Source organism: Chiloscyllium plagiosum, chromosome 33 (assembly GCF_004010195.1).
Source record: "Chiloscyllium plagiosum isolate BGI_BamShark_2017 chromosome 33, ASM401019v2, whole genome shotgun sequence".
Lineage (NCBI taxonomy): Eukaryota > Metazoa > Chordata > Chondrichthyes > Orectolobiformes > Hemiscylliidae > Chiloscyllium > Chiloscyllium plagiosum.
The window spans coordinates 18,179,993-18,202,523 of NC_057742.1; the positions used below are offsets into that span (position 1 = coordinate 18,179,993).

The 22,531-nt window shown below is 40.9% G+C and overlaps 1 protein-coding gene across 5 annotated transcripts in view; it reads right to left on the bottom strand.

Annotated features, from left to right (window-relative positions):
• Positions 1-22,531, bottom strand: part of LOC122539903 (acyl-CoA-binding domain-containing protein 5-like) — a 193,530-nt gene that overhangs the window by 28,783 nt on the left and 142,216 nt on the right. For all 5 annotated transcript variants that reach the window (XR_006309206.1, XR_006309204.1, XR_006309205.1 and 2 more), the window contains exon 12: positions 5,289-5,311. The gene's annotated coding sequence lies outside the window, so the exon portion shown is untranslated. The remainder of the gene's footprint in view (positions 1-5,288; positions 5,312-22,531) is intronic.

Consider the following 22,531-nt stretch of genomic DNA (forward strand, 5'->3'; position numbering starts at 1 on the left):
CCCGGACTCTCAGCCGCACCGCATGCTGCCCTCGAAGCGGCTGCGGGGGGGGGGACGTGACTGTCACACACCTCCTTCTGGAATGTGCCTATGCAGAGGAAGTCTGGAGAGGAATGCAGTGGTGTTTGTCGAGTTCGTCCCGAGCAGCGCCGTGACGCGGGACTCCGTGCTCTACGGCCTGTTCCCCGGGACGCACACCGAGACGAACATCAACTGTGCCTGGAGGATCATCAACTCGGTGAAGGATGCTCTCTGGGTGGTCCGAAAGCTGTTGATCTTCCAGCTGAAGGAGTTGACCCCGACTGAGTGCTGCAGACTGGCACATTCCAAGGTCCAGGACTACGTGTTGAGGGATGCGCTGAAGCTTGGGGCAGCTGCCGCCAAGGCGCGGTGGGGAAAGACCACTGTGTAAAGTGTGCCTGCCTAACGAAGAACAGGGGGCCTATGCAGTCATTTGGGCTCTGCTGACGCGTCAGCTAATTATATGGGCATATGATAGGAAAATGTACAGACCTGTATAAAAAATGATAAATTCTGATCTCTGTATGTACATGTTTACATATGTATGGCATGACCAACTGTACAGACCATCAAATTATTTTATGAATAAAGTATGTATTTGAAATAAAAAAAAAGATAGGAGTACAGGTTCATAGCTCCTTGAAAGTGGAGTCGCAGGTAAATAGGATAGTGAAGAAGGCATTTGGTATGGTCAGAGTATTGCGTACAGGAGTTGGGAGGTCATGTTGCGTCTGTACAGGACATTGATTAGGCCATTGTTGGAATATTGCATGCAATTCTGGTCTCCATCCTATCAGAAAGATGTGAAACTTGAAAGGGTTCAGAAAAGATTTACAAGAATGTTACCAGGGTTGGAGGATTTGAGCATTAGGGAGAGGCTGAACAGGGTGGGGTTGTTTCCCTGGACCGTCGGAGGCTGAGGGGTGACCTTATAGAGGTTTACAAAATTATGAGGGGCATGGATAGGGTAAATAGGCAAAGTCTTTTCCCTGGGGTTGGGGAGTCCATAACTAGAAGGCATAGGTTTAGGGTGAAAGGGGAAAGATATAAAAGAGACCTAGGGGGTAACTTTTTCACACAGAAGGTGGTATGGGTATGGAATGAGCCACCAGAGGAAGTAGTGGAGGCTGGTACAACTGCAACATTTAAGAGGCATCTGGATGGGTATATGAATAGGAAGGGTTTGGAGGGATATGGGCTGGGTGCTGGCAGGTGGCACTAGATTGGGTTGGGATATCTGGTCGGCATGGATGGGTTGGACTGAAGGGTTTGTTTCCATGCTGTATATCTTCTATGACTCTATGACTCAGTGATGTCACTCCAACTGTTCCTGATATTTTCCTTTGCATTTCCCCAGTAATAATAAACATCTTTGAAATAACTTCAAAGGCCATATCCAATCACCAAGTCACCCTTTATTTACAGGTGCATATTCCGTGACACTGACCCATCTAGTTCAAAGTTGGCTCCTAAACTGAGCACAACCCCTGACACTCCTGTTTATTTTATTTTATTTTTTTTTCCTCTCTTTTATTAACCCCTACACTATCACATAAGTGCGGTGGTGCTTATTTTTTCCCCAGCACCCATGGTGTGTGCGCGCAGGTGTGAGACACAGTGAAAGACACAAAGTGCACGAATCTTTATTCAAATTCCACCACCAGGAAGATAAGAAAACACCCGGGTGGCCAGTGACAAACACTGCCCTTCACATCAAAGGGCAGTGCTGTGTGATCAAAACAGTGAGGGGGAGGGTAGGGACTAAATCAAAATAGAGTTGGAGGGAGAAATGATGCACTCCACTCCCTGCGGCGCCCACCTCTCCCTGAACAACTCCAGGGTGTTGGTCGACACCGCGTGCTCCTTCTCCGAGGACACCTGGGCTCTAACGTAACCGCGGAAGTGAGGCAGGCAGTCGGCCCTAACGATCTCCTCCACGGCTCGCTGCCTGGACCCTCCTGTTTATTTATTTAAAATTTCTTTTTCTTTATTAAAAGGGCAGGTATCAAATGGAAGTGGCACTGCAGAGTTAACCTACTGTTAGCGCCTCAATCTGGTTATTCCAGGCCATGGCATTTACTAGGTCAATAACAACTAGAAATGATCTTTTTCCCCACATTCCAGTTCAGAGGAGGTTCACTAGATCAATTCCGGTAAAAAAGACTTTGTCTTAAGAGATTGAGCAGTTTAGGCCTACACTCTAGACTTTAGAAGAATGACATCAGATCCATTTGAGGTACAAAGATATTAAAAGGGGACTAACAAAATAGATGGAGAATGGACATTGCTCCTGATGAAGCAGTCAATGCTTCCTTTAAGTTGCACAGCCTTTCTAATGATCTGCAAACAGCAATCGTGGCCTTAACTCCACAGTCCTGTTCTTTTTTTTTATTTTAACCCCCACACTACCACCTAAGTACGGTAGTGCTTATTTTATCCCCAGCACCCATGGTGTGTGTGTGCAGGTGTGAGATACAGTGAAAGACACAAAGTGCACAAATCTTTATTCAATTTCCACCACCAGGAAGTCAGGAAAACACCCGGGTGGCCAGTGACAAACACTGCCCTTCACATCAAAGGACAGTGCTGGGTTATCAAAACAGTGAGGGAGAGGGTAGGGACTAAATCAAAATAGAGTTGGAGGGAGAAATGATGCACTCCACTCCCTGCGGCGCCCACCTCTCCCTGAACAACTCCAGGGCGTTGGTCGACAACCCTCCTGTTTATTTTTTTAATTTTTATTTTAGGAAGATAGGAAAACACCCAGGTGGCCAGTGACAAGCATTGCCCTTCACATCAAAGGGCAGTGCTGTGTGATTAAAACAGTGAAGGGAGGGTAGGGACTAAATCAAGATAGAGTTGGAGCACTCCTATTTATTTTTTTTCTTTTTCTTTTTTTTTCTCTTTTTTTTCCCCCCCACACTACCGCCTGACTGCGGTAGTACTTAAGTACTTATTTTTTCCCCAGCACCCATGGTGTGTGTGTGTGTGCAGGTGTGAGACACAGTGAAAGACACAAAGTGCACGAATCTTTATTCAAATTCCACCACCAGGAAGATAGGAAAACACCCGGGTGGCCAGTGACAAACACTGCGCTTCACATCAAAAGGGCAGTGCTGTGTGATCAAAAACAGTGAAGGGGAGGGTAGGGACTAAATCAAAATACAGTTGGAGGGAGAAATGATGCACTCCACTCCCTGCGGCGCCCACCTCTCCCTGAACAACTCCAGGGTGTTGGTTGACAACCCTCCTGTTTATGTCAGGAGAAAGTGAGGTCTGCAGATGCTGGAGATCAGAGATGGAAATGTGTTGCTGGAAAAGCGCAGCAGGTCAGGCAGCATCTAGGGAACAGGAGAATTGACGTTTCGGGCATTAGCCCTCCTGAAGAAGGGCTAATGCCCGAAACGTCGATTCTCCTGTTCCCTAGATGCTGCCTGACCTGCTGCGCTTTTCCAGCAACACATTTCCATCTCCTGTTTATGTCAGTCAGCCAGGGCTCTCTGATTAGGGGTTAACTTTATCCAATCAATCAGGGAACTCATTCTATGAGATCCATCTGTTTCTGCAGTCCTCACTTTTTCCTTGTTCACATAAAAGCAATCTGTTTTGCTACCAAAGTGATATCTTGGGGGCCATTAAAATAATTACAGCTCTTGGTTGGCTGGCTGGCTGGCAGGCAGGCCTAACTCCCTGAATACTCCACATCAAGCATGGGGCAATGTCTCCTTCTAACTATGGTCCCTTGTACATGCTGTCTAATTGGCTAAAAAGTACCTACCTCAAACTCATTGAAATTGTTGATTCAACTATCATTCATTTGAATAGTTTATTGACAGCAAATAGCACCTTACACTTATATGAACGGTATAAATTTAGGATCCTTAACAACACTGGGATCCAACAAAAACATCCTGTGGTTTTTAAAACAAAAGTGCAGGCAGTTTACTTTTGAGACTGGCATGAAAAATACTTTCAACTTTTAACTGGTGGACATAAAGTCATGTTTCATTGTAAGAATGGAAAACATCTGTTGTCTGTGCTAATGATGGACGGTATTATTGAATGTCTTTAGCAGATAAGAATATTGTGTCAAATGACCATGAACAGTATCAGGACTTTGAAATTTTGTCAAGGCTTGGAGATATTCTAGATACTGATCAAATTTGTTAGAGCATGAATCTTATCTGACCCTGGTGGAAATGTAGATGACAAGGGAAATTGAATTTAAGTAGAGACTTCCAACATATTGTTTCAAAATTAAAATCTACAAACATGAGTATAAGAGAACTTGATAAGAGCATGAACACTCCCTGTAGGTGTAATGAAATGGTTGTCTCCCTGGGTGGATGATGTTACAAGTTTTCAGCTCACATTCAGTGATCCTGAAGTAAACATAAATACCACGTAATAAAACTTGCTTTCATATCCGAGTCACCATAATATTAATCCCATACTCATGGAAATAACTGCACAGAGGCCAGTATCCTGTTACTAAGTCACCCTTTATTTACGTTCACTGCACTAAGTAAAAAGACATTCAAAATTGTAGCTCATGATTTCAAAAATATTTTGGCTGCAACATTCCTGCAAGTGTATAATTTTAATTTCTGACCAGAAGTCAAAAGAAAGTTTAATTTAGATTAGACCTTTAAATTCTGATTTCAGGTTGCAATCAGGGGATATCCCTCACCCCATTTTCTTACAGTTACTGTCTGTTCCCTGCTACATCAACAAATGAATGGGAAGGCAGTTCAAAGGCTTCCCAAGTACATCTATGCCCTTGAAAGACTTAGATTAACCTCATACCAACTGAGTTTTGTATGAGGCATTTACTATGTTTTGAAGGCCCAAACCTTGATGAGTGTAAGGTATTCAATCTCAGAGGGGCTTAATTGTTTCCTGTAATTAACAATATTTCAAATAGTGTAAATACCATACTCTATTTCCTGTTTTTGGATTCTGGTCAAAAAACTGCTCTCACCCAAAGTGATGGCTGCAGTTTTGAAAAATATTTTTTTTTACTGGTGCACACTGAGTTGTATTCAATATTGCATTTTCCTAGAACAAGGATAGCAAAAAGCAGACAGCACTAATCTGATGGGTTCCAAATGAAGGAACAATTGCTTAGCAACATTTTACTTGGCTCCTGACTAGGTGCCCATGGCTGGTGTGGGGATAGTGCATCAAAGAAAAAGCATTAAAGAAAGTCTCTGTCCTGTTTGGAAGCATGAGAAAGTCTTTAGTAACAATGAGCTGTCTTCACTCACCTTTCTCTGCAAATCTCCTGTTTCTGTTGGAAGAAGAATAAGACAATGTAAGGACAGATTCTCAATCATTGAATAGTGTCAGCAGCAAAGAACAAGAATGAATTGGAAGAAACTGAAAGACAACAATCAACTCTCGTGTTTGAAATTGGGTGCTATCAAACTGGTGTTGCTGACTTGTTTGTTTAACACTTAATATCCATGTCTTATCAATTTGTTTGAGAGGAGGAATTAAAAGAATGGAGTTTCAGTTAGAGAGTCATAAGTTAGCAATTCATGTTTCCTAATTGCCAAAGTCAATTTGTTCAGATCAGTTATTTTCTTGTTAAGTATAGAAACCTGTTGAGTGTTTTCTTTTAATTAGAGTTTGTCAGCTAGGTAAAATTGGTGATTAACTTTGGCAATAATGGAACTTGATTTCCAGTGCACTATTCCAGTGAGTTGTGACAATATCACCTTTACAACCTTGGAAGTCAAAGGTGGTGGATGCATGGGAGAAACGTAACCTCCACCTTCCTGTCAACTCCCAAAGTTGATTTTCAAATGTGAAAACAACCAGCATTCCCTCTAATTTGTTTTTATAGAGACTGGCAACACAGGCTTCTGTGACCAATGCACAGCAGCAGCTTCTGGAAGCTGTCAATGCCACAATTGACTAACCAATGCTAATCGCCACATGCGGAACATTGGAGCAGCTCCGCACGTGTCTTAGAGGGAACATTGGAGGCAATTTTAAAATTAATGTTTGGATTGCTGAAACAAAGTTGGATACATTATTTTCATCTATCAGATTGAAAAGTGCACTACTGAAAGTAAAGGTATAACTGCTCAACATTTTATTACAGGGCAGAACACAGTTAAGTTCATTGGCCTGGATACCTCTTTTGCTAGAACAGGTCAAATGGTCTTGGGTCATTAGGGAGCATAAGAGATGCTAAAGAAAGCTAATCAAATTCACAGATAGCAATAATAATTATCAGAGTATGGCATATTTGTAACATATTTGGTTGGTTTCAATTAAACCAATGAGGAGAAAGTGAGGTCTGCAGATGCTGGAGATCAGAGATGGAAATGTGTTGCTGGAAAAGCGCAGCAGGTCAGGCAGCATCTAGGGAACAGGAGAATTGACGTTTCGGGCATTAGCCCTCCTGAAGAAGGGCTAATGCCCGAAACGTCGATTCTCCTGTTCCCTAGATGCTGCCTGACCTGCTGCGCTTTTCCAGCAACACATTTCCATCTTCAATTAAACCAAACCTAGAAAGACAGCCAATGTATCAGAGTTTATGATTTTAGAAATGCATTTTCATGAAGAAATGTAAAGAACATTTTTCTTTGTAACATTCATCATAGATTTACTAGATTAAAATGTGCACGTTAGGTATTAGTCAAAAAAAAATCATGTGATGCCTTTTAGGAATCCTGCATAATGTTCAGTCCTGAGGCATTTGAAGAGAATGAATTTCTAAACTACTCTACCGTTCCTCTCATGGTTAGGTGACAAGCAACAGCATTGTGTCTTGGAAATAGTGTGTGTGGCAGTGTCCTTTCAGAAGTCTGAAAGAACCTTAAATTCTGAGTGCTGATATATAAAAATTCAAGCTGAAGCTTCTGCCAGCAACTATGCCTTCAACTATCATATCTTTGAGATATTCATTTCTTCCTGAAGTTTACATCTTGGTTTCTTGGCCTCTCCTCTCATATAGTTTCTGACTACTCTTTTTGTGAAGGAGGATTTGATAGTCTAACATATTTCTTCTCCATCCACAGGCATTTTTCATTCCACTCTTAAATGGAGCAATGTGCTGGTTTCTCTAACTACTAGACAGGCAGGAGGCTGGAAGAGCACAGCAAGCCAGGCAGCATCAGGAGGTGCAGAAGGGTTACACCCGAAACATCAACTTCTGCACCTCCTGATGCTGCCTGGCTTGCTGTGCTCTTCCAGCCTCCTACCTGTCTACTTTGGATTCCAGCATCTGCAGTTTTTTTTGTCTCTAGCCAAGTTTGTTTCTATATCTAGACCATCCCTTGTCATCTCAGGCTACCAGATTTCCCCAACTTGCAATGAAGTGTTTGGAATTGTTGTTGCCACTCAAATCAATGTTCACTTTTAACCATTCCTTTTGCAAATTTCTTCAGTCCATTTTTGTCTTGTCACAAAACAGCCCAGGTCAAGGTCATATACTTTCAATTTGCCTGTCACTGTGATATCTCTGCAGCTTTCATCATACTCAACTATGCCATCTTCCTCCAACACTTCTTGTTCCTGACTGTAAACTTTCTTCCAATCTTGGTTTCAATGCATTCCCACTATTAGTGGGAAAACCCTTAGCTATCTTTCTTCACATTCTAGAAAAAGCCATTCTTAAGTCTTTGCAATTCTCTATATTTCAGTCACTTTAAAGAAAGCTTGAAGAATCCATATCTTCAGCAGAATCTTTGACTACTTATTGGAGACTCATTTTTACTAGGTCTGACTGTGACTGAAGTACCTGGGATATTTTACTTTGTTAAATGTTCTGTATAAATGCAAGCTGAAAGAATACTGATAGAATACAAGTCCCTTTGAGACAATTGCTGGCTTATAAAATCATTATGGATTAGTCTGCGTCAAATGTATTGATGAGCAATATTTCAGAATATTGTAATATTTTATTTGAAATCAGTTGATGGAGGAGAACATTGTTTAAGCATCAAGGGAGTGCATATTTGTGTCTCCTCAGTCAATATTGGGTTCACAAGTGTCTAAAATTTGGTTAATTTATACTAATTTGAAAAGGACAAGATTAACTGATTAGTAAATAAAGCATGATTTTGAAATCTTATATGTCCTTGAAAAACACTTCAATTTTCAAATTTTAGTGGAAAATAAACATGTTTATTGTTATTTTTTTCAAATTCAAAAGAAAGATACAGCTTGATATTATGCAAAGTACTAACATTAATATATCCAAGTGATGATTTAACCCACGTGTTCAATCCTAGGCCCAAACATTAATCTCAGCCAACCAACATAACTGTCTCATTAATTTTCAGAGAGCAAGTTCAAGCACCATGAGAGTAATTTTTGTGCTGCATGTTTCATGATTCTGTTAAGAGGAAATACATATACACACAACATGCACGTGTAAAGAAAAACCACTCACTCATGATGCAGTTCATTAACCAGATGGACTTTTATTTCTGAATGTATGGGAATACACTATCAAGTAGGCTTTCCACAAAGAACACAGAAGCAACTCAAAAGTTTTGTAAGAGGAAGGTGCTAGTAAACTAACATGTAATGTCATCATGAAGTTAGATTGAAGAAATATAAATGATGGTATTGAATGATGCAGGTAAATTAGATTCTCACCTCTGGAAGCAGGACTTAAATTCAGCCCAGACCGTGGCTATATTTGCCTATACTAACCACACTTCAATTTCTAATTAGTAGGTTATGACTACTGAGTTGATCAGAGTCCTCCATGTCAGCTTTCTATCCTTGCTATGGCACTGAAACAGTCCTTATCATAGTTACAATTGACATCTTCAGTCACTAATTTACAATGTTATTCCCTTCCTCATATTCCTTGATCCCTCTCCAGCCTTTGACAACACCCTTTTGTCAACCCTTCCATGATATCTCCCATACCTACACTTAACTATATCATCCTCCTCCTCCTCCTCCTCCAATGCCTCTGCTCAATGATTTGGATCAGTAGTACCACCTTCACTTGGTCCTATTATCTGTGCAAATGTGGCCACAGCGTTTCAAGTACTGGTCATCTTTTATTATTCTTGAATCATTATATCTGTAGTACTTTAAGAATTATGCTAAGTGTCCACTTTTTTTTGCTGCTAAATAAGATAAGCACCATGGGTGTTAGTGGCAAGGTACTGACATGAATAGATGATTATCTGACTGGCAGAAGGCAGAGAGTGATAAAAGGGCCAGTAACTGGAGGAGATCCACAGGGGTCCATGTTGAGACTGCAACTATTCATGTCATATATTCATGATCTGGACAAGGAACTTGTAAGCAGTTTTGGACCCTCCAAGGAAGGATGTGCTGGCCTTGAAGGGGGCCAGAGGAGGTTTACGAGAAAGATCCCAGGGATGAAGAGCTTGTCATATCAAGAGCAGTTGAGGACTCTGGGTCAGTACTCAGTTTAGAAGGATGAGGGATGAGAGATGATCTGATTGCAACTTAGAATACTGAGATACTTGGATGGAATGGACATGGAGATGTTTCCATTAATTGGAGAGACACAGCCTTTAGCACTGAGAAAGAGGAATTTCTTCAGAGCATTGTGAATCTGTAGAACTCATTGCTGCAGTAGGCCATGAAGGCGAAGACATTGAATAAAATTTATAACCAAGATAAATAGGTTCTCACCTTTTATGGGGATCAAAAGTTGAAGATAAGGCAGGAGAATGGGATTGTGAAATGAATCAGCCATGTTCTTAAATAATTCAGTGATTTGACCTTCACACCTCATCTCAGATCCAACCCTCCAACTCAGTACCAACTTCTTGACCTGTCCATCTTCCTTCTCACCTATCTGCTCTGCCCTCCTCACTGACCTGTCACATCACCCTCCACCCGTATCTACCTAGCGCCTTCCCAGCTACATTCCCCCAGCCTACTGCTTCTCCCCCACCCCCCATTTTATCTCTCAATAAAGACAAATAGCTCAAAAATAACGCAGTAGTCACATGGACAAATGAATACCAATGCAGTGTTGTTTAGGAAAATTCATGTTTAACTAACTTGGAGTTTCAAAAGAAAGGAGGTAAGAAAAGATCTCCAGAGATCACGAACTTTAGGTATAAAGATAAACTGGCAAAGTATTTGGAAAGGAGAAGACATGAGGGAAGTTTTGTAGCAGATTTCAAAAACGTTGATCTGAACAGACAGAAGGAAACTTCCTGCTTGTGAAAGGATGAAAATAAGATAGCACAAATTTAAAGGCAATTGTCAAAGAAGCAAAAGCAGCACAAAGAAAAGCTTTTTCATGCAGCAAGTGGCCAAGGTCCATAGAGTTTAGTGAAGGGGAGTTTAATCAAAGCTTTCAAAAGAGAATAGAGTTATCAAAAAGAAAGAATGTGCATAGTTATAAGGAATAGGTGAGGGAATAGCACTAATTTCAGCTCATTTGGAGATTAGGTGCAGATACAATAGGCCGAATGGCCTTTGTACTGTAAGCATTCTCCAAATCAAGAAAAGAATGAACTCCACTAAACACTAGGTGGACTAAAGCCAGAGGGCTTTTAACTCTGTTTAAATGAATACATTTTGACAGAGTTAAAAATTAGTTCCTGGGGGTGTAATGGACTTCAGTTCCTGTCACAAACATTTTACTTTTTTATTGATTCCATTCCCCTCCCTAATCACTCTCTCAAACTGAACCCCAAGCTGCCAGCCTATGCAAAACAATCACTCCTTCCTTCCACATTTGTGAAACTGTATTTTAGGCCTCAAACTGTCTCTGTCCAGCAGATGTTGTACCTCTTATCATTTTCAACGTACTCTGCTAGACATATCCTTTCATTTATCAGTCTTGCTGTTACTAATCCAGCACCACAAAAAGATGCAGTTTAAAATTCCCATCCTCCTGTTTAAAGTATTATGTGTTCTTGATTCTGTCTACCCCTAACTTCCCTCAACTCCTTATTCTTTTGATTCCTATCCCAAGCTGCATTCTCTTGACCATTGACAGAGAAGACATGACACATTTGGCCCCATGATCTGGATTCCACCCTTAAATTTCTTATCATTTAACCCCATGCTTCATGAAGTATTTGGCCACATCTAATAATATCTCCATTGATTTGATAACCACTTCCATATGATTGTGCCTCAATGATTTGCCTTTTTTTCCCTTCATCAGAAGAATGCTACTTGAAGGAAAGTTATTGTTTGAAATGAAGGATAGTTTTAAAAATTAGAGTAGTACAGCATGTGAAGCCAATGATCTCTTCAATGTCCTTCTACAAAGCCCTTCAATTTTTCCCCAATGCTTTGCAGAAAATGTTTGAATCTGCTACTAATCTTTCAGTTAGTGCATTCCTGCTCATACTAACTTGCTGCATAATAGTTGACATTGCTTTTGCCAAATGTTTTAAATCTGCTTTCTAATTATGCCCCTTTTGCCACTAAGTTCTCTAAATTCACATAATAAAAATACTTCAAATCTTCTTGGAACTGTTCTAGTAGCAATTTGAGAAAATTTGCAGCTCAAGTTGATGATAAGTAAGTAAGGTAGCTTGCTGAGCAGGAAGGTTTGTCTTCAAACATTTCATCACCATGACTAGGTAACAGAGAAAGAGTCTCTGGTGAAGCACTGGTGGTATGTCCCACCTCTGTTTATAGGTCTTGGTTTCTTAAGTGGGTGATATAATTTCCAGTTCTTTTTTCCAAGGGAAGGTAGATGAAATCTAAATCAATGTGTTCGCTGACAGAGTTCTGGTTAGAATGCCATATCTCTAGGAATTCGAGAGTGTCTTTGTTTCGCTTGTCCTAGGATGGATGTGTTATCCAGTCAGTCAAAGTGTCTTTCTTTGTATGTATAGAAACTAGTGATAGTGGGTGGCCAGTTGGTGTTCGTGTATCCTGGTGCCAGTTTCCTGCTTGTTTGGACACTTGTAGCGTTTTGTTTAAAACTGTTCTTGCATGCTATTTTCTAAATGATGTTAGCCTTGCTGGTAGTATCTAATGGATCCTTTAGGTTCATTAGTTGCTGTTTAAGTGTATTGGTGGCTTTGTGGGCTACCATGATGCCAAGGGGTCTGGGTAGTCTGGAATTCACTTCTGATATGTCTTTGATGCAAGGTAATGTGGCTGTAGTTTTTAGTTGTGTTGTATCTGCTTGTTTGGGTTTATTTCTGAGGAAATCAGTGAATTGTTTATTGGGTACCTGTTTTTCTTGAAAATGTTGTGTAGTATTTTTCTTCTGCTGTTTGTGGTTCTGGGTGCTGCAGTGAGATGTAGCTAATTGAAATAATGTCTTGATGCAGCTCAGTTTGTGTTGGGATGATTGCTTCTGAAGTTAAGTATTTGGTCCGGGCATGTTGTTTTTCTGTAGGCACTGGTTTGAAGCTCTCCATTAACTGTACGTTCAACTGTCACATCTAGGAATGAGAGTCTGTTGTCATTCTCCTCCTTTTGTGAATTTTGTGCATGTCAGGTTATTGTTGATGGTGTTGTATCTTCTGTCTAATTTGTTTTGCAGACCCAAAGTTTGGGTTGGATGGATGGGAGGGCAGCTTGTTCAAGTCTCTGCATTACTGTTTCCGCTATGAGCCCTGATTTTGGTGATCCCATAGGTGCTTCATTGATTTGTTTGTAGACTCGTTATTGAATGTGAAGTGGGTGGTGAGGCACAGGTACACTAGCTTGAGGATGTTGTTTTTGCTGAGAAGGTTGGTGTTAGTGGTCCTGGTTTTTCTAGTAGTGATGCCAATGTTTCTTTGGCCAGGTCGATGTTAATTGATGTGAAAAGCTCTGTAATGTCAAGAAGCTTGTCACCAGGATACATGAACACCAACTAGCCAGCAAAAGACATGACCCACTATCACCAGTTTCCATACATACAAAGGAGGATGCCACTTTGGGACAACAACACATATCCTAGGACAAGCGAAACAAAGACACGCATAAGAATTCCTATAGGCATAGCATTCTAACCAGAATTCCATCGATAAATATATTGATTTATAACCCATCTATCTTCCCTTGGAAAAAAAAACAAATCAGAAATCACAATCACCACCTTAAGAAACCAAGGCTTATTAATATAGAGGCAGGACATACCACCAGCGCTTCAGAGACTCTCACTGATGTTACCTAGTAATGGTGATGAAATATCCGAAAACAAGCCTTCCAGCTAAGCTAACTGAGCTAGTAGATCTACTGTCACCCTTGACATTCTTCCTGAAGATCTATGTTTCAGAAGGATTCAATATAACATCCTTATTTGCTTTGGCACGTTTTGCTTTTTTAAAAAAAATATAAAAAGGATCCATGTCATTTGAACAGCCTCCTGAACTTATCCTACCACTTTCAGATTAATGAACAGATATCCATTGCCTTTCCTAATTCTTCCCAAATTTACTCATCTTAATTTCCTGTGCTAAGTTTCTGTTATGTGTCTGGTCCTTCACCAGTGTCTCAATATTTTCTGGAGTCTGTTATTAATCTTGTTAATGTTTTCTACATTGAGATCTTTGTTATCTGTGCTTTTAATAATTATATCTGATATATCCAAATCTAGATAATTTATAAATCAGAATCAACAATGGTGCAAGTAGTAATCCCTAAGGGACAGTACGGAACACTTCCAATTTGGACAATAACGGCTTAACACTACAGAATGCTTTTCTGTTCCTCAGCCAATTATGTAGCCATGCAGCCATTTCCTCTTTCATCCAATGGAGGCGTAAACACTGGTAAGTTAGCTTATTTTTCCACAAACACTGACTCCATTTCAAAGCATAAAATCAGATACAATTCCTGAATTTGTTTATTTCCTTTCTAGTGAACTTGAACTACCCTAAAATATTAAACTTAGAATACCACCAAGACTAATACTGGGAGAAGCATCTGGTTGGTCATTCTGTATATGAAAACAAGATTGTAAACCTAAAGCACCTTCTCCCTTTTGCATCAACATAGTAAAGTGTCTGTTGACTGACGCTAGTAAAGATCTCCCACAACTGGGGGGAGGGAAAGAGAAAAGGAAAAAGAAAATGCTACTACCTCAAGGAACTGTTTGCTATTAACTAGGAGGCATGAAATAAAGCAATGATTAACTTCAGCATTAGACAACATAACCACCAAGAAGGACTAGAGAGATGTGACTGGAGGGTGGGGTGGGGGACGTGATAACGTTAATTCAAGTTAAATCAGACACATTCAGTGCAAAATGCTCAAAGATTTTTCTGCATTGGTTAATTTTGTACCATCTTTAATATCATATGAAACAATCTATTGTGCAACTGGTACAGTGAGAAAGTTGTAATATATGAATTTAAATCTGCTTGGGGTAAGCCAGGTAAAGATCTAAGAGCAGAAATGAAATGAGGCTGGCCAGAGGAACCTTCAAAATTGCCAAGCAAGAGGCCAGTTTGTTCATCAGTCTGCTTCACATTAGAAGACAATACTGAGTATTATAGCTTCTTCCTTTCCTCTCCTATCCACAAAGCTCACAAACCCCACCTGAGTCATATAATCTTCAGTGGGTGACCAAAAGCGAAGAAAAAAAAAGCCAATAAAGGCAAAAGAACTTTGGAAAATTCCTCCCTGATTCCCTGGGTGGTGAAAAGTCATCCATGAAATCACACAACCCTAGTATTATCTGTATCAAAACACTTACCTTCTACATGATACACCTCTGTCACATCAAGAACTGATTCATCTCCCTCTTGAAGGTATGCAGATAATTGCTCATCACTCTAGGATACTATCACATTGCGGAGGGTCACAATACTCAGATAACTAACCAACTAGTATTCAGTCTATGCCTGTTTCTATAATATTCAAGCTCACAGCCTCTTGTTCTCCCCAATCTATAAAACTGGAGTAATCTATAAATCAGGAGACTATCTAGTCCATTGATTATATTATAGATTTCTAGGACAGCACCCCCAAATCTGTGCTGTGTGTAGATCAAGTCTTTGAGCCTAAATAGATGGTGTTCTAGAAGATAGGAATCATTGCGATTGCTATGCTGCAGACCTTTCCTAAGGTAACTTAGCTTGAGAAACCTAAATTGAGCTTAATATTCTAGATGCAATCTGACTAGCAAATCTATAAAGACAAATGAGTATAATATGGTTTATATTGAATAGTTGAATTAAGACATCCCAATTTCCTATTCACTTTAGCCTCTTTATAGTCTTGCATATTATTGTATTTTGGTTTTACGTTGTTATCTCTTATCTCTTGTGGCATCCAATGTAAACAGTAGTGTAGATCCAGTGAAGGGAGAGAAATATAATGAAAGGAAGGGGAAAAAAAAGGCACGTGCTGCAAAAAGGAAACAGGGAAAGAAACTTGCATGGAAAAACATTACTGGATTAAACTTAGAGCACTAATGACTAACAAAAACCCAGGGTCTAATGGTTCCCAACCCAAGGTTTTAAAGTTAGGAAATTACAATTGCTTTACTCATAATATCCCAATTCCAGAATTGTTCCCTTTTTATTAGAAAACAGCCGATACAACTCTATTATTTAAGTGAGAAAAATTAACAAATTATAGACTTGCTATTTTAACATCTGTTGTAAGCAAGTTTTAATTATATATAAATAAAAAGTCATCCAATTATCAAATAATAAACATTGTCCATATGGGTAAGTTATTGGAGTATATAATTAAAGACAAAGTAACCATGCACTTAAGGCAAATTAGGGCTGATTAGAGAGAGCCAATGGGAAGGTCATGTCTAACAAATCAAATTCATTTTTCTTGAGAATGGAACCTAAGTATTAGACTTAGCACTCCCTCAATAGCCAGAATGTCCTTCCACAAATTTGGAGACCAAAACTGCACACAATACTCCAGGTGCAGTGTCATCAGGGCCATGTACAGCTGCAAAAGGACCTCTTTGCTACTATACTCAATTCCTCTTGTTATGAAGGCAGTGAACAGTAGCTTGGTTAAGGTAAAGGGATCTCAACGGTAACTGTTCTACTATAGTTACATTGGCACCTACCTACCAATATGGAAAATTGCACAGGGGTATTTCCTGTATACAAAAAGCAGAACAAATCCAAATTGGCCAATTTCCACACCATCAGTCTACTCTTGGTCATGAGTCAATAGACAATAGGTGCAGGAGTAGGCCATCAGCCCTTCGAGCCAGCATCACCATTCATTATGATCATGGCTGGTCATCCACAATCAGTATCCTGTTCCTACCGTATCCTCATAACCCTCGGTTTCACTATCTTCAAGAGCTCTATCCATCTCTTTCTTGAAAGTATCCAGAGACTTGGCCTCCATTGCCTTCTGGGGCTGAGCATTCCATATATCCACTACTCTCTCGGTGAAGAAGTTTCTCCTCAACTCTGTTCTAAATGGCTTACCCCTTATTTTTAAACTGTGTCCTTTGGTTCTAGACTCACCCATCAGCGGAAACATGCTTCCTGCCTCTGTCCAATCCTTTAATAATTTTATACATCTCAATCAGATCCCCTTTCATCCTTCTCAACTCAATGGTATACAAGCCCAGTTGCTCCAATCTTTCAACATATGATAGCCGTGCCATTCCAGGAATTGACCTTGTGAACCTACACAGCACTCCCTCAATAGCCAGAATGTCCTTCCACAAATTTGGAGACCAAAACTGCACACAATACTCCAGGTGCAGTGTCATCAGGGCCATGTACAGCTGCAAAAGGACCTCTTTGCTACTATACTCAATTCCTCTTGTTATGAAGGCCAGCATACCATTAGCTTTCCTTCACTGTCTGCTGCACCTGCATGCTTGCTTTCATTGACTGATGGAAGGTATCATTAACAGTACCTACTCACCAATAACCTGCTTGCTGATGCCCAGTTTGGTTCCGCCAGAGCTACCCAGTTCCTGACCTCATTACAAGCTTTATTCAAACATGGACAAAAGTACTGGATTCCAGAGGTGAGGTGGGCCACATTTGATCAATTGTCTATCACAGAGCACTAGCAAGACTAGAACCAGTGAAATTCAGGAGGCAACCTCTGCTGTTTGGAGTCATAACTGGCACATTAGAAGATGGTTATGGTTGTTGGCGGTCAGTCATCTCATTCCAGGACATCTCTGCAGGAGTTCCTCAGAGTAGTATCCTTGGCCCAACCTTCATCAATAACCTTTTCTCCATCATAAAATCAGATGTGGGGATGTTTGCTGATAATTGCTCAATGTTCAGCACCATTCATGATACTAAAGCAGTCCATGTTTAAAAGATCTGGACATTAGCCAGGCATGGGCTAATAAGTGGTAAGTAACATGCACACCACACAATGCCAAATTAAGATTATCTCCATTAACAGATAATCTACCCACTGACCCTTGACGTTCAACAGGTTTATTTGGAAGCACTAGCTTTCAGAAGGTTGTCCACCTTCATCTGGACAACCACCTGATGAAGAAGCAGCGTTCCGAAAGCTAGTGCATCCAAATGAACCTGTTAGACTATAACCTGGTGTTGTGTGATTTTTAACTTTGTACACCCCAGTCCAACACCGGCATCTCCAAATCATGTGCAGGTCGTTGTGGTTTAGTAGACTGATCAAGGTACTAGGTGATGAGAAGTAGGAAAGCTTTCTGTTCAGTTGTTCCAGAAGAGCATGAATCGTACACTATTAACATCCTGATGGTTACCATTAATCAAGTGTACTTGCCATTTAAATACAGGCAGTACAGGAGGCTAGGAGCACTGTGACGAGTAATTCTTCCTGAATCCTCAAACCTGTTCACCAGCTACAAGGCACAAGTCAGGAGCGTACTGGAATACTCCTCACTTGTCTGGATGAGTGCAGCACCAATAACACTCAAGAAGTTTGACACCATCCAGGTCAAAGCAGCTTGCTTGATTGGCACAAGAGCCATTCCCCCCCCATCACTGACGGTCAATAGCAGCAATGTATATTATCTACAAGGTGCACTGCAGAAGTTCACAGTGGGCAGCACAGTGGCACAGTGGTTAGCACTGCTGTCTCACAGCGCCAGAGACCCGGGTTCAATTCCCACCTCAGGTGACTGACTGGAGTTTGCACATTCTCCATGTCTGCGTGGGTTTCCTCCGGGTACTCCGGTTTCCTCCCACAGTCCAAAAATGTGCAGGTTTGGTGAATTGGCCATGCTAAATTGCCCGTAGTGTTAGGTGAAGGGGTAAATGTAGGGGAATGGGTCTGTGTGGGTTGTGCTTCGGCGGGTCGGTGTGGACTTATTGGGCCGAAGGGCCTGTTTCCACACTGTAAGTAATCTAATCCTTAGACAGCATCTTCCAAATCCATGACCACTTCCATCTAGAAGGACAAGGGCAGCAGATATATTGGAACACCACCACTTTTAAATTCCCCTTCAAGTCACTCACCATCCTGATTTCAAAATATTTCACAGTCCCTTCACTGTTGCTTGGTCAAAATCCTGGAATTCCCTTCCTAAATGCATTGTGCGTATATCCACAACACAAGGATGGCACCAGTTCAAGAAGGCAGTTCACCACCACCTTCTCAAGTGAAATTAGAGATGGACAATAAATGCTGGTCAGTCAGCAACACCCACAGCATACGAGTGAAATTTTAAAAAAAACTGTAAAATGCCTCCAGGTTGAAACAAATCCATTAACTACAAGGTTTTGTACTGCAAGATTGAATCTTATTCCTAATCAAGTGTTTCAAATCTCTGCTGATACCACAGCAATCTACATGCAATCTCACATGCAATCTCAGAAAGGTCTTTCTGGAAGTTCAGGTAGGTAATTTCTACTGGCTTTCCCTTCTCCACTCCTTTAATGCTTTCACCCATTGGTAAAGGCAAAGTAGTACCACGCTGTTGGAGTAGGACAAAGGGACTTCCACTGTGCAGATTGTTAAAAATCACACAACACCAGGTTATCGTCCAACATGTTTATTTGGAAACACTAGCTTTTGGACGGTTGTCCACCTTCATCTGGGCAACCACCTGATGAAGAAGTAGCGTTCCGAAAGCTAGTGCTTCCAAATAAACCGGTTGGACTATAACTTGGTGTTGTGTGATTTTTAACTTTGTACACCCCAGTCCAACACCGGCATCTCCAAATCATGTGCAGGTTGTTGAGGTTTAGTAGACTGATCAAGGTACTGAGTGATGAGAAGTAGGAAAGTATTCTGTTCAGTTGTTCCAGAAGAGCATGAAATTCACATGGAAAAAAAGCATGTGTGTTTGAATACTGCAATCTAACCAAATTTCTGTTCATATTTTGGTATAATCATAACATTTCTAATTTAATAATTGATTGAAAGTTTATACAAAATAGAGCGACATCTATTATAATATAGCAATCACTCAATGAATCGTATTTCTCTGCCAATGTAAACAGAAGAAATCACCTTGGGGCTGCATAAGATATGCCAGCACCCACAGTGAGATGAGTCGCTGAATGTGTTAGTTTCTAGTCCTCATCCAATGAATACCAGAATAAATAACACTATCAGCAGTGAGGAAAGCTAAGTGTCATTCTAGTTCTGGAATTAAATATCATTTGTATAGCCATGTAACTTCAAGTCTGTCAACACCATGTTGCCAAGGAATTGCACTGTTGATATTGCTATTTAAGTGATAAGATTGGAAGTTCAGGTGAAGTACAGGAAATTGTACATCAGCAACAGACTCAAAGGCAGAGTTGTACTTATGGAAAATGTACCTATGTATGCTGCAGAGTTCTGCTAATATTTTGCAGGGTTAGATTAGATTAAACAGCTTTTTGTGTTTTGATATGCGTGCAATAGAGATGCATGACTGCTAACGTTGTGATATTAAGGAAAAAGCCCTCAGTTTTTAGAATAGATTCTAGTTAGGATTGATCTTTTTCCCAGAGTTGAAATGTCTAATACTAGGAGGCATGCATTTAAGGTGAGAGAGGGAAAGTTCAAAGGAAATGTGTGGGCAAGTTTTTTACGCCCGAGAACGTGCTGCCAGGGTTAATGGTGGAGGCAGATATGATACAGTGTTTCAGGGACTTTTAGATAAGCACATGAGTATGCAAGGAATGAAGGGACATGGACCCAGGGCAGGCAGAAGGGATTAGTTTAACTTTGAACATTATGTCTGGCACAACATCGTGGGCTGAAGGGTTCATTCCTGTGCTGTACTTTTCAATGTTCTGTGTTGGTAAGTAATTTAAATATAGATATTATATGCAGTCACGTCTTGAAGGATGGGGGAATTTCAAAACTGGGGAGCAATATTTTCAAGTTGAGAGGGGAGGGATTTAAAAAGACACGAGGGGCAAATTCTTTAGGAATTGGTGGATGTTACAATGTTTAAGAGACACTTAGTTAAATACATGAATTTGAAAGTTTTGGAGAGATATGTGTCAGATGCAGGCAGGTGGCACTTGCTGAGTTTGGGGTTATATTCAGCATGGACTGGTTGGACCGCAAGGTCTGTTTCCATACAGTATGAATATATGAATGTGTACAGTATCGGGTTGTTATTGAATTACACTTACGAGTCAGACAGGAACTCAAAGCATTCCATCTTTCAATCTGTATGCTAGGTCAGGCTGCAAGTTGCCTCAGTTTTGTTAGCTTCCTGTTGCCTTCTTTTTTCCAAGAATCCAAACTGAAGAAACGAGCAATACAGTGATTATTTTCCATTAAACAAGTTGTAGAGGATGTGACAAAAATAAAGCATTTTAGCCTTAGTTGAACACAGTATAGGTATTTCTAGCCAACTTGATCAGATGTGATCTATATGGACTTCAGTAAGGTGTTCGACAAGGTTCCCCATGGAAGACTGATTAGCAAGGTTAGATCTCACGGAATACAGGGAGAAATAGCCACTTGGATACAGAACTGCTCAAAGGTAGAAGATAGAGGGTGGTGGTAGAGGGTTGTTTTTCAGACTGGAGGCTTGTGACCAGTCGAGTGCCACAAGGATCGATGCTGGGTCCTTTACTTTTTGTCATTTGGACAAAATGATTTGGATGTGAGCATAAGAGGTACAGTTAGTTTGCAGATGACACCAAAATTGGAGGTGTAGTGGACAGCGAAGAAGGTTACCTCAGATTACAACAGGATCTTGACTAGATGGGCCAATGGGCCGAGAAGTGGCAGATGGAGTTTAATTCAGATAAATGCGAGGTGCTGCATTTTGGGAAAGCAAATCTTAGCAGGATTTATAACTTAATGGTAAGGTCCTAGGGAGTGTTGCTGAACAAAGAGACCTTGGAATGCAGGTACATAGTTCCTTGAAAGTGGAGTCGCAGATAGCTAGGATAGTGAAGAAGGCGTTTGGTATGCTTTCCTTTATTGGTCAGTGTATTGAGTACAGGAGTTTTGAGGTCATGTTGTGGCTGATCAGGACATTGGTTAGGTCACTGTTGGAATATTGCATGCAATTCTGGTCTCCTTGCTATCAGAAAGATGTTGTGAAATTTAGACCATAAGACATAGGAGCGGAAGTAAGGCCATTTGGCCCATCGAGTCCACTCCGCCATTCAATCATGGCTGATGGGCATTTCAACTCCACTTACCCGCATTCACCCCGTAGCCCTTAATTCCTTGACCCCCTCTAATTCTAAGACTGTGTCCATGGGTCCTAGTCTCCTCGCCTAACGGAAACAATTTCCGAGCGTCCACCCTTTCCAAGCCATCTATTATCTTGTAAGTTTCTGTTAGATCTCCCCTTAATCTTCTAAACTCCAATGAATACAATCCCAGGATCCTCAGCTGTTCCTCGTATGTTAGACCTACCATTCCAGGGATCATCCGTGTGAATCTCCGCTGGACACACTCCAGTGCCAGTATGTCCTTCCTGAGGTGTGGGGACCAAAACTGGACACATTACTTTAAATGGGGCCGAACCAGAGCTTTATAAAGTCTCAGTAGCACAACGGTGCTTTTATATTCCAACCCTCTTGAGATAAATGACAACATCACGGACTCAACCTGCATGTTTACCTTTAGAGAATCCTCAACTAGCACTCCCAGATCCCTTTGTACTTTGGCTTTACGAATTTTCTCACCGTTTAGAAAGTAGTCCATGCTTGTATTCTTTTTTCCAAAGTGCAAGACCTTGCATTTGCTCACGTTGAATTCCATCAGCCATTTACTGGACCACTCTCCCAAACTGTCTCGATCCTTCTGCAGCCTCCCTACTTCCTCAGTACTACCTGCCTGTCCACCTAACTTTGTATCATCGGCAAACTTCGCTAGAATGCCCCCAGTCCCTTCATCCAGATCATTAATATATAATGTGAACAGCTGCGGCCCCAACACTGAACCCTGCGGGACACGGCTTGTCACTGGCTGTCATTCCGAAAAACAACCTTTTATTCCAACTCTCTGCCTTCTGTCAGACAGCCAATCCTCAATCCATACCAGTAGCTCACCTCGAACACCATGGGTCCTCACCTTGCTCAGCAGCCTCCCGTATGGCACCTTATCAAAGGCCTTTTGGAAGTCTAGGTAGACCACATCCACTGGGTTTCCCTGGACTAACCTACTTGTCACCTCTTCAAAGAATTCCAACAGGTTTGTCAGGCATGATCTCCCCTTACTAAATCCATGTTGATTT